This window comes from Mus musculus, chromosome 7 (assembly GCF_000001635.26).
Source record: "Mus musculus strain C57BL/6J chromosome 7, GRCm38.p6 C57BL/6J".
In the NCBI taxonomy this organism is placed as follows: Eukaryota; Metazoa; Chordata; class Mammalia; order Rodentia; family Muridae; genus Mus; species Mus musculus.
The window spans coordinates 108,577,458-108,585,772 of NC_000073.6; the positions used below are offsets into that span (position 1 = coordinate 108,577,458).

At 40.5% G+C, this 8,315-nt stretch overlaps 1 pseudogene; it reads right to left on the reverse strand.

The window, feature by feature from the left end:
- Gm19127 (predicted gene, 19127) lies at window positions 1,574-4,028 on the reverse strand (annotated as a pseudogene).

Consider the following 8,315-nt stretch of genomic DNA (forward strand, 5'->3'; position numbering starts at 1 on the left):
TGAGAGTCATGCCATCCCGTCCTCTTTGACTGATCCCGATCTAACACTCAGAAAGTTCTGTGTCCTTATAATTTTCAATCTGTAGTTTCTTTATCTTTTATTTCTCTACATAACAGATTACATGGACTCTGTCTTCAGGACACCTAATATTTGCTTCCTAGTAAGTCTCCTGGAATGATAGATGTTAAAATTATCTAAACATTCCACTGGGCACCATATGTTAGAACTTCCATTTCTTAGCCAATTCTCTCTTTATATATTTTTCATTAGCTAATAGATATCACAGAACAGTTCCCATTTTGACAATCTCATGCATATAATATATTGAGAAAATCTCTCCCCATTAGTCACTTTTATTACATTCTAATGCTTCACAAATGACACTCACCACAAACCCTGCTCTTCCAATTAACTAATCTTAATGTTCACACCTTCTCACTCTTCCATTGATAATCCTGTTTTGATCTAGTTATATTATAAGACTTTGTGTGTGTTCTCTATTTTTTGAAAAGTGCTATTCTACAATCAAGGTTGAGATTGAGTCTCCTTGAGTCTACAGCTTTTTGTTTCACTTCCCCAATTTAAACTTAAGCACCAAAGTACCTCTAGAAAGGGAAACACATGGGTTTGTACAAGGTTGTAATCATTTGGAGTCAGATGGTAATTTAGGTGTTTTTGTAGGCACACAATACCTGTTGCTTAATAAATGCTGAATAAATGGTGGTATTCAACTTAATTGTTTCTAACAACACCATAAGAAACTTGTGCCATAGTCATGTGCAAAGTCTTTCCTGGAGAATAGAGAGCCTTTCTTTCCTGGGTTAAAGAGATTTGATATCACTATACCTGTACTGTCCATAGCTGAATAGAGGGATTTCATGTCATTAATCAAAGGAGAAACTAAGACTTTTCTTCTTTGATTGTTGGGGCAGATGTGAGATTTGAGTGATAATATGTGTTAATTCTTTCCCTATTTTAATTATTTTCTTTATATTTATGTTTTCACACTTTAACTTTGTAATGGTCTGTATGTGGTGTGTGTGTGTGTGTGTGTGAGAGAGAGAGAGAGAGAGAGAGAGAGAGAGAGAGAGAGAGAGAGAGAGAGTGTTCAGGTCATCAAACTTAGTGGCAAGCAATTTTGCTCAGTTCAGTCACCTTGGTGGCTTTTTCTTCTTAATTTTCAAGGTCTATCTACTTAAGGCATTAAAGTATGAGAAATTAAAAAATATATAACATGCCTATACAGCACCTCATACTTTTCTTTATTTAACTTACTTTGCTTTCTTTTCACCCTTGCTTAGCACCTTTCATTGAAGAGTATATCATGATTCTACCTGATAGTGAAATATGAATAGTTTCATTTGCTAGTGTGATGGTTTGTTATGCTTGGCCCAGGGAATGTCACTATTTGGAGGTGTGGCCTTGTTGGGGAAGGTGTGTCACTATAGGCCTGGGCTTTCATACCCTCATCCTAGCTACCTGGAAACAAGTATTCTCCTAGAAGCCTTCAGATGAAGATGTAGAACTCTCAGCTCCTCCAGTACCATGACTTCAGAGACACTACCGTGCTCCCACCTTGATGAGCATACAGCCATGCTCTCTGACATGGTTGGGTATGGTAGTCCCTCCATTCTGCACAGAGCCAAATTCTGGCTGTATATCTGTTGAAAGGTTGCTTCCTCTAGTCCTGACCAATGGAATTCCGAAAAAATGGCTCTCAGGAAGCTCTGTTCCAGGACAGAAGAGTTTTTGATGGAAGTACTATAAGATGAGGAGAACATTTCATCTATAGCTTCCATTAAGTGGGCCACAGTTACCAGGCTCTAAGAGTTACCATGTAGATGGGAAAGCTCACAGATCTCTGTGGCATGCCTGCAAATGTCTAGGCAGTGCTGGACATCTCCAGAGAGGGCTGCTACCTTCCTGGTTACCAGCTGAATGACATCGTCCTCAAATGTCTTTCAATTCCTCAGTTGAGAAACTAAGATCTGTTTCAGGTGGCTGTGAGAATAGGACTGGAAAGCTATCCTGGTGAGGCCCAGTTGACTAGACACAGAGTTCATCATGATCTTCTCTGGAAGGTCCATGGTGTTGGCAATGGTCAACACTATCAACTGGGCTCCTTTATGAGTAGGCCAATCAAAGAGGTTATACATTACATCTTGTTTGTGAGTCCAAAGAAGGTCAAGCTCATCCACAAACAGCGCAGTGGTTTCCTTCTGGGAACCTAGGCTGCAGAATTGCTTCGCCAACAGAATTGCTGCTGCATGATTGGCTGTTGCCTTCTGGCCAGTCAGTTTCTGTAAAATCTGCACATAGACTTAGTGGAGTTTGGTCAGCTTCATCCCATTAACCTCAATGTATTGAAAGAGAGGAGCATCATTTGTTTGTGCTGACTGCTGCAAACAGCATATGACCTCAGGCACAGTGGCTGCCTTCCCTGTCCCAGGAATCCCAGAAATGTACATACTCCCTCCAGTCCCATCAAGAAGTTTACTTTCCACAAAGCTGTAGATGTTTTGGAATTTCTGCTCTAGACAGGGAAGAGAGTCAGGCACAGCAGAAACATGCAACCTCAGCCTTGCCTCTTCCAACACACTAGCTGGCTCCTGGACAGCCGAGTTTCTGTCTCTGATCTGAGGAGTGCCATGATGAGGAATTCTAGGTTTATGAGTTTTCTTTGGTGACTTGGAGGGGTTCTGCAATGATGGCTTAGAGGCCATGCTTTGGGTCCCGGACTGCCCCAGGGAATTTCTTGTAGGAAGGGAGGGAATAAACTCATCTTCCTCCTCACTATCGGAGTCTGACACTTCTGCTGAGGATACGGACTCTTCCTCTTCTTGGTCGATTTTATCACCATCTAGAAGCCAAAGCTGTTGCCTAATCTGCTTCAAAGTCAAGAGAGAATTCCTTCTATGGACACAAGAAGTATGGGTGGGTTCTTTGTGAGTTTCTTGTTCTTTTGCCTTTCTCCCAATGTATCCTGTCTGTCAGACCCACAGAAGGCACCACTGAAGATCTCAACCCATTCCTGATAGGGCTAAGTGCATTCTCCATACCAAGATTTGTGATCATCATAGCTGAGTCCTAGGCTCTCAGAATCACACTGCCTTTGGTACAAAAAGGTTGAGCCTGTCCATTTTTTCCTAGAGTTTCCAAAGCTGAAGAGGGCTTTATTTCACAAGGTTTAGACTTTTTAAGAGGTAAGGTGGTCTCATAGAAGGCTGCTATTCTTTTAGGTGTTTATTGATAATCCCAGGAGTCACTAGAGCTCTTCTGTGACCGCCTCATGTTAGGCTTCCTGATAAAACCTAAGCCATTGAGTTCCAGTGACTTCTTTACACTGGGGGTGACAATATTAGCAGAAGTCTGGTGAGATTTGGAACTAGAATGACTTGATTTGATCCCTTTGACCTCTTGTTTTGTTGTGTTCCAGGCAGGGCTTTTTACATTCTTAATCTTGGCTTTTAAAGGTCTTTGGCACTTGGGAATATCTTCTAGTTTCCTTAATGCTGCAATCACTTCTAATGGCAATGATACAAAGTCCTTTTTATTTCAGGGTAGCTTCACAAACAATGTCTCCTCACTTTTCTGATTCATAGGGATCAGTTCTTCTGGGTCTAATGCCACCTGAACAGGGCCAATGATGGTCTCCATAGAAACGTTATCACTGTCAGAACAGTCAAACCAGAATATCTCCTGTGCAGGAGGACTCTGGCCTAACAAGTGCCTTTTTGAGATAGAAATCTCAAAGAATCGAACAAACCATTATATTCGTGCACATTTCTTGGGAGGAAATTCAGATCCATTTTGAAATAATCCAATTAGTTTAGCAACATAGGGCTTTTTATTATCTTCCCCTTGAATCAATACAAACTGTCCAACCTTGGTGGGAATCTCAGAACGATCATTGATTTTCATACAAATTTCCTTGTATTCTAGTGGAGGTGTTTGCGATTTGGTGATGGCCTGCCAATCCATGAGAAAGTGTGTATGGTGTTCTACCTTGAGAGAGAGGATGGCATGGTTTTTCAACATATATTCTTTTTATTCACTGATGCAACACACAATTGTAAGAATTAAATCTTCTTTTTCAATTTTTTTATTAGATATTTTATTTATTTACATTTCAAATGCTATCCTTTAAGTCCCCTATACACTTCCCCTGTCCTTCTCCCCTACCCATCCACTCCCACTTCTTGACCCTGGCATTCCCCTGTACTAGGGCATATAAAGTTTAGAAGACCAAGGGGACTCTCTTCCCAATGATGGCCGACTAGGCCATCTTCTGCTACATATGCAGCTAGAGACATGAGCTCTGGGGATACGGCTTAGTTCATATTTGTTGTCCCACCTTATAGGGTTGCAGACCCCTTCAGCTGCTTGGGTACTTTCTCTAGCTCCTCCATAGGGGGCTCTGTGTTTCATCCAATAGATGACTATGAGCATCCACTTCTGTATTTGCCAGGCACTTGCATAGCCTCACAGGAGACAGCTATATCAGGGTCCTTTCAGCAAAATCTTGCTGGCATGTGCAATAGTGTCTGCATTTGGTGGCTGATAATGGAATGGATCCCTGGGTGGGGTAGTCTCTGGATGGTCCATCCTTTTGTCTTAGCTCCAAACTTTGTCTCTGTAACTCCTTCCATGGGTATTTTGTTTCCCATTCTAAGGAGGAATGAAGTATCCACACATTGGTCTTCCTTCTTCTTGGTTTTCTTGTGTTTTGCAAATTGTATCTTGGGTATTCTAAGTTTCTGGGCTATTATCCATTTAGCAGTGAGTGCATATCAAATGAATTCTTTTGTGATTGGGTTTCCTCACTCAGGGTGATATCCTCCAGATACATCCATTTGTCCAAGAATTTCATAAATTCATTGTTTTTAATAGCTTAGTAGTACTCCATTGTGTAAATGTACCACAGTTTCTGTATTCATTCCTCTGTTGAGGGGCATGTGGGTTCTTTCAAGCTTCTGGCTATTATAAATAAGGCTGCTATGAACATAGTAGAGCATGTGTCCTTATTACCTGTTGGAACATCTTCTGGTTATATGCCCAGGAGAGGTATTGCTGAATCTTCTGGTAGTACTATGTCCAATTTTCTGAGGAACGGCCAGACTGATTTCCAGAGTGGTTGTACAAACTTGCAATCCCACCAACAATGGAGGAGTGTTCCTCTTTCTCCACATCTTCACCAGCATCTGCTGTCACCTGAATTTTTTATCTTAGCCATTCTAACTGGTGTGAGATGAAATCTCAGGGTTGTTTTGATTTGCATTTCCCTGATGATTAAAGATGTTAAACATTTTTTCAGGTGCTTCTCAGCCTTTTGGTATTCCTCAGTTGAGAATTCTTTGTTTAGCTCTGTACCCCATTTTCAATGGGGTTATTTGATTTTCTGGAATCCAGCTTCTTACGCTCTTTGTTTATATTGGATATTAGTCCCCTATCAGATTTAGGATTGGTAAAAACCCTTTCCCAATCTGCTGGTGGCCTTTTTGTATTATTGACACTATCTTTTGCCTTACAGAAGGTTTGCAATTTTATGAGGTCCCATTTGTCAATTCTTTATCTTATAGTACAATCCATTGCTGTTCTATTCAGGAATTTTTCCCCTATGCCCATATCTTTGAGGCTTTTCCCCACTTTCTCCTCTATAAATTTCAGTGTCTCTGGTTTTATGTGGAGGTCTTTGATCCACTTAGACTTGAGCTTTGTACAAGGAGATAAGAATGGATCAATTCACATTCTTCTACATGATACCTGCCAGTTAAGCCAGCACCTTTTGTTGAAAATGCTGTCTTTTTTCCACTGGAAATAAATCTTGTAACTTGCCTCAGCTTTCCAAAATGAAGTAAAACAAATGTCTCTCTCCAAAGCTTGCCAGAGCTGTCCGTTCCCCTCTGCTTCCCACCACTTGCTGTCCAGGCATTGGGGTAGCTGTGGAATGCTCACTAGTCCAGGTTGGGCTCCTCTGGAAGACCACAGCTTTATAGTTTCATGACGTCCCATTTATTTATTGTTGATCTTAGAGCCTGAGCCATTTTCTTCTGTTCAGGAACTGGCTCCTGTGCTGATGAGTTCAAGGCAGTTCCCGACTACTATCCAGCTATTAAAAGCAAGGATATCATTAAATTTTTAGGCAAATGAATGGAACTTGAGACTATCATCCTGAGTGAGGTAAAGCAGACCCAAAAAGACATGTATGGTGTATATTCACTTATAACTGGACATTAGCCATAAAGTGCACGGTAACCATGCTACAATCCACACACCCAAAGAAACTGGGTAAAAGGAGAGCCCAAGGGAGAATGTGTGAATCTCTCTCAGAAAAGAAATAAAATAGTCATCAGAGGTGGAGAGAGAAGAAACTGGATGGGAGAAGGGATAATGAGGGGTAGGGGTTTGCCAATCATTTGTGGGGGAGAGGAGGTTGGAGAGGGCTGGTAGTGTGAATGTAAATCAAGGGGAGATATCTCCGGGATTAGGTAGAGATCTGGAATGGGGGAGGTTACAGGGAGACTATGGGGGTAACCATAGCTGAAGTTCTTATCAGCAGTAGATAAAGGGTCTGAAGTGGTCACCTCCTGTAGCCAGGCAGGACTTCCAGTGGAAGGTGGGAGACACCAACCCACCTACAAAATCTTCAAACCAAAATGTATCTGCCTTTGACACACAGGGCAAAAGATTTAACAGAGACTGAGGAAATAGCTAACTGATGACTATGACAATTTGAGAACCATTCCATGAGAGAGAGAGAAAAAAATCCTTGACACTATTAACATTACTCTGCTATGCTTTCATAGAAGAACCTATCATAACTGTCTCCTGAGCTTCTTCATCCAGCTTTGGGTGGAAATTGATACAAAGACCCATAGCCAAACATCAGGTGAAGCTTGGGGAGTCTTGTGGATGAGTGGGGGATAGAATTGAGTGAACTGGAGGGATCAAGGACACCACCACAAGAATAACTACAGAGTCAACTAACCTGGGCCCATGGGGCTCACAGAAATCTAACCACCAACCAAGAGCGTGCATGGGCTGGACCTAGGCTGACCAAACATTTTTAGCAAATGTACAGCTTGGTCTTCATATGGGTTCCCTAACAATTGGAGTAGGAAGTTCTCTGATTTTGTGACTGTAATTGTATCCCCTTCCCCTTTCCGGACTGCCTAGATGGGCCTCAGTATGAGAGGAGTTGCTTAGTTATGCTGGTACTAGTTGTCCCCGAGTGGTATAGAACTTCCAATCACTTCCAATGGCTTCCATTCACTGAGAAGAAGGGGAGGAGATAATGGGGGAGGGGTTTGTAAGGGCTTGACTTGGAGGAATAGAAAGAAAGGTAGCTGTGATTGGGGTGTAATATGAATAAAAAATAACTAAATTATGGAAAATAAAGAGTTGTTTTACTATAATGTTGGGTTTTTATCTATGGCCCTTAGTTATAGCACTCATAAAGACAGAGCTCTGTTCTAATAGTATTAACACAGTTTTTAAATTTTCTTAAAGCATGTACCAGAAATGGTAAGCATAGTTGTAAAGTAGCATAAGAATATATTTATTAATTTCTTTACCTTTTTAAATATTTCCTTTATATTGCATAATAATTTAGCTCCTTTGATGGCTGGACAGAAGTCTTTAGCTATGGATTTGTGAAATGCAGTGAATCAACAACTGAAACCCATTCAAGAATATATTCTATATCTTTATTGATAACTCTTCTTTACATAGATTCAAGATACTCTGGTTACAGGTAGCCTACTGTAATTGATGGTAGCTCTACTGTTTTATATCTGTTTAAAGTCATACCAATTGTGCATCATGATTTTAATGGTATAAAACATGTGTTTTCCATAAAAAGCCCTTAAATATTTGAGTACAGTCATCATATCTCTGATTCCTTCCCTTTCTTAAATTAAGCATCCACAATTCATCTTGTATTGTGCATTCCAGATTTTCAAATTTTCCTTTGCAAATACCTGAGCAAAGCTGGGTATTGACAAATGATTTTAGCCTATGCCTCATCAATATTCAGTGGAAGAAGTCCTACTTCCATTCAGATTCTCCAAGAACCCAGTAGTTCTGACCAACCACAGCATCAGAGACTGAAGTTAGACAAGGTAGATGCTGGACAAGGCACACTCTTTTGCTTGGGCTCTTAATTATTCTACTTGTACAGTGAGATTGTTTAATCATCCAACGCAGTTCTGTTGTAAAATTAAGAAATGTTTTATTTTTAATTAAAAGAAATACTATGTATAAAATTTCCAGAGGTCTTTGGTCTAGCATCAGAATTAAATAACTTTCAAATTTAA